The 4,724-nt window shown below is 36.0% G+C and overlaps 1 long non-coding RNA gene across 1 annotated transcript; it reads right to left on the minus strand.

Moving 5' to 3' along the window:
- Window positions 1-302: 302 nt before the first annotated feature.
- On the minus strand, window positions 303-3,899 carry LOC143419669 (uncharacterized). The gene is made up of 5 exons (XR_013099679.1): window positions 3,819-3,899; window positions 3,580-3,739; window positions 2,838-2,994; window positions 1,951-2,043; window positions 303-1,466 (listed from the first exon to the last, which is right to left on the minus strand). It is a non-coding gene; the product is annotated as an uncharacterized LOC143419669 (long non-coding RNA).
- Window positions 3,900-4,724: the final 825 nt, after the last annotated feature.

A 4,724-nucleotide genomic window follows, 5' to 3' on the forward strand; every position in this document is an offset into this window, starting at 1 on the left:
TCAGAGGTCTTCAGCAAAGGTCTGACACTTAACTACAGAGTACAGGTGACAACTCAAGAACCTTTTTACACTTGCTCACACGTTACCATTTATAACATTCAAGATCCTTGCACTTCAATAGAAAACTCTTACGCCAAAGCTTACATAAAGTGTAAATGCAAAAAAAGGGTGCTGCATCAACAACTTTATTTACTGTGAGCCTTGACAAGGCAAAGCTTCTACAGGGAACAACACCGCATAAGGCAATATTAAATGCTTAAAGTTCATGAACAAAATTTAAAAATTGGAAATAACTTTCCGAGTTTCAACAAAGTGACATTGTAAATCACTTAAATCACTGTATGTAATGCAATTACAGAAAATATTTAAGTGACACAAAAAGGTAAAAACGATTTAGTCCCCAGTTACAAAAATCTGATTCAGAATTTTAAGTTTTCTATTATATAATAAATTTTACAATAAAAAATGCGTATAGCAAATCTCAAAATATTCTTAATTAAATGCTAAGACCAAAAATCCAGTACTTAACTTGAGTACAGGTGACAACCTTAGAACCTTTTCACATTTGTTTGCACATACACTTTAACATTTATAACACTCAAGATCTTTGACCTGCAATGGAAACCTGGTACACGAGAACTAATATGAAGTGTAAATACAAAATAAATTGTGTTGCTTTAACAACTTGAACAAAAGCCTTCAATGAGGCAAAGCTTAAACAGGGAAACAACACTGCATAATGCAACATTAAATGGTGTGTAAAATAAAATGTAAACATCTGAAACAACTTTCCAGTTTCAACTAAGTGACAGTGCAGTGTAGTACAGTTGTAGGTCTGCAATGGCTACAGTCTGCAGAATTACCACAGCAACTCAAACTAAAGAAAATGTTGTGAAACAAGAAAATATATCCATCTGGGTAATTTTGTCCCCAGTTCAAAAAACTCAGTTTCTGAATTATGTTTTCTTTTCCACAATCAAAAAAAAAAAAAAAAAAAAAAAAAAGCATTCAGTAAATCTCTTAAATATTAAAAGCTATGACAAAATATTTACAAACAAGGATCAACATATATACAATTTATAAACTTTTAAACAGTGAAACAGAGCACTTATTTTGGGGGACATTTTGATCTAGAAGAGTCATTGCGTCTCCTTTTGGCAGAGTTTGTTCTTCAGCACTTGTATTTTGTTAGACAGTTTTTTGTCTTCCAGTCCCATGAGCACCTTCTGGAAGAACTCAAATGTGTAGCGAAGTGGCTTTGGGTAACTCAGATTGAGGCAGTAAATTAGCCCAAACAAAAGTGCACACCCGCTCGCCACATCGTGAAGATCCTGCAAGACGGTGCATCTCTCGATAATGATGCCAACATCTTCAAGGGAGTCATCAGGCTGTGCTCCTTCATGGATTATTTTATAAACACCCAAATCCATCCTCTCGAGCTCTTCAGCTTCCATCACGTTGAAAGCCTGAAAAGGACAGAAATATTTTAAATCAGTTGTATTTTGGTCATCGCATCATCTATCTATTCACTCCATTTTAGTTAAAATGGTCCACACTACCCTAATTACACATATCCCTGAATGAGACTGAGGAGAACAGACCAAAGAAAAATGTGGATTTAAGACTATCAAATAAAGACCAAGAAGAAGATACATGAAACATGGACAGAGGGCAGAAGGAGTATGCATTAATAATATTATCAATATTCTGCTGACCAGGGTCATTTTCTTTAGTTTCGCATAAAACAATGTAAGTGAATGGAAACAAAATCCTAGTATTTCCCATGCACTTTATTGTTGTAAGCTAATTTAAAGAAAACTGATTGCTGCCAGATCAGGAGAATGCCTGGGGCCTGTTTAGAAAATACATTTTTCAACTTACAAAACTCTGGGAATTATGACAGTCAAAATTTTACTGAGGGGTGGAATATCCCTTTAAAAATAAACTTACCATGTACTCTTTGATGAGATTTTCAGGGTTCTCATTCAGGTATATAATCACAGCTTTAAGGATGCATTCACGCTTCACTTCAATTCGGGAACTCTAAACAAAACAACACATGCAGCACAATTACTTTTTTGAAGTTTTTAGAGACCCCCACAGAACTTAAGTCAATTTTTATTGTTGTTTAACCAATTCATAATTGTTTCTAAGTAAATTTTAAACATGCTTTTTGCAAGCAAGTAGTATTTTGTGTTAGAGAATGAGAAGCTTACCAATTCATACCCATAAAGATTATAAGTTATGAGTCCAATTACACTGATTGCGATACATTGGGTCGTGGAAAATGCAGCTTTAGCGTGGTGTACCACCCGAAAGAAGGAAGAAAAGTGTTGTTGCATAGGAGTGCTGTTCAAAGGAATCAAAAACATTTTGATAGAGATTTCCAAAAATTAATGACAAAAACTACACACTGTCACGTTAATATGAGGTATGTGGGCTACCACCACATTTGCAGTATTTATACCAAGAGTGAAAAAAAATAATCTATTGTGTCACTGAGTTGTGGCGAAATGTGAAATGTTGTCTGCCTTTGTCTTTTCTCAGTGTAGCTAATTATTCCTTTGGACAATTAATGAGTAACAAAAAAAAAGAAAAGAAAAAAGCTACAATGCCAGCAGCGGCACTTATGGCCTCTAGGGGCATGAGTTACTTAGTTCTGCTTTGTGTCAGGACCAAATCCAGAATATAAGCCAAAAGCGAGATGAAAAGTATAACGCAGGAGAGAACAAGCATGAAATGACCCAAGAAAGTTAAAAATACAGGTTAATAACCAGACCTGAGATCAACCTGCAACTAATCTATTAGTTACAGAACATTTTAACAAGACAGAATACCTGTGAAATTGCAGACAACGCTGCTGTGATCCGCCGCGCTGTTTCCCCTCCTTTTTTTTCATAGAATCTTCATCAACTGGTCAGAGTACTGGTCAAGACTGCTCATGAATGTGGACAGCAGTGGAACTGTGGTGATTCGGGTGAACTCCGCATTGATCTACAAAGTTCAAAAATAAATTTTTTAAATAGTTCAGCTCAAAACGGGACTAAATCCAGACCAAACCTGATCTAATCCCAGACAAAAAGTTCTGGTGCTGTCCAGGTTTGATTTAAAGAAAAAAAAAAAAAGGGGGGGGGGGGGGGGGGGGGGGAATTGGTTAATCAGATGGGAATGTGCAAAATCAATTACGATTACAAAAAAGGAAAAAAAAAGATTTTTAAATCGACATAAGTTATTCCAACATGCCACCCAAAACATTTATAGATGGACCGGCAGAATCAGGTGGCTGCAAAAGAGTGCCTCACCCATGCAGTACAAAAAAAAAAAAAAAAAAAAAAAAAAAAAAAAAAAAAAAAAAAATCACAAAATGCACAAATTTTGCACTTTAGTTGTAAAAGGAAACTGACGTGTATCATGTTAGCAACGTCCTGTTTTCCCAAAATTTTTCATTCTATTGGAGCTGCCCTTCTCACAACACAATTTAGCTGCACTAAGCTGAAAAGACATCAGCTCGGTGACATCAGCTTTGTAGCAGTACTTTTCTGTTCACGGCCAGTTTTTAACCAAGACTCAAACTCATACCTCAGGTACTTTGAAGAGGGCCGGCCATCTGCTCTTGAACTCTGCGATGAATGGCATCTCTTCAATCACCTCTCTTCTTCTGTGTGCAAATGTCTTATCCATCTTTGTTTTGATTATTTGTTTGTTTAAAGAGCAAAGCTTACAACACCACATTCATAACCTAAAAGACCAAATAAGAGAGTTCAAAATCTAAAATTGCGTATTAAGGAAAAAGTAAATAATATGAAAGCATTAGGTACCTTCAACATGCACTTTTGGAGCACAGCTCAAATCTCTGCAGCTCCAAATTCCACAACCAGCAACCTGAGAGAAAAAGAAAACCAGAAAAAATGAATCGTGTACAGTGAAACACATGCAAAGGGGTAGCACAGAGATGGTCTAAACTTAAGAACACTCCTGTTTCTTTTAAAATGTATTAAAATGTATTAATAATACAAGTTAAATTTCAAATTTCAAACGTTTGAAAATGTCATCGTTGTCCAAACAGGAACTTTAGAGTCTTGAGGTTTGTTGATAAAAAGATTTTAAAATGGCAGAGCTGATCCAAAAGTGTTTGTGTGGGAAGCTAACATGAAGGTGTTTAAAAGAAAACACACACACACAAAAAATTAAGAACACAAAAAAATAAGAACGCACACAAACACAAAGAGCACACAAACACAAAGAACACAGAAACACCAATGTCCCAGGCAGGATGTAGACCCAAACGCAGGACTCGAACTGAAAGAGGCTACTTTATTGCAGTAGAAAGAATTCCACAAAAACATAAAGTTGCAAAAAACAAAACCACATTAGAAACTAAAAACTATTAATAAAAACTCTGGGAAACCTGGAAACTCAAGGAGCACGGAAGCCAGCACAGCATGGTGAGGGAACAACACAACAGAGAGCAAAGGAGAACACAGGGCTTATATACACAGGGGAGTAATCAGGGAATGGGAAACAGGAGAGAGACACAACTGTGAGAAATTAGACTAAAGAGACAGGGGAGACGTAAAACTGAACACACTGACATCAGACTGGGATTATCAAAATAAAACAAAACACAAAACAAAGCACAAAGATGTAGACTTGACACTGAGAGGCAGGCTGAAAGAATATAACACATGGAACGCAGAGATGACAGAGACTTAAAGAAGAATTAA

The sequence above is a fragment of the Maylandia zebra genome, linkage group LG7 (assembly GCF_041146795.1).
Source record: "Maylandia zebra isolate NMK-2024a linkage group LG7, Mzebra_GT3a, whole genome shotgun sequence".
NCBI classification, from domain to species: Eukaryota; Metazoa; Chordata; class Actinopteri; order Cichliformes; family Cichlidae; genus Maylandia; species Maylandia zebra.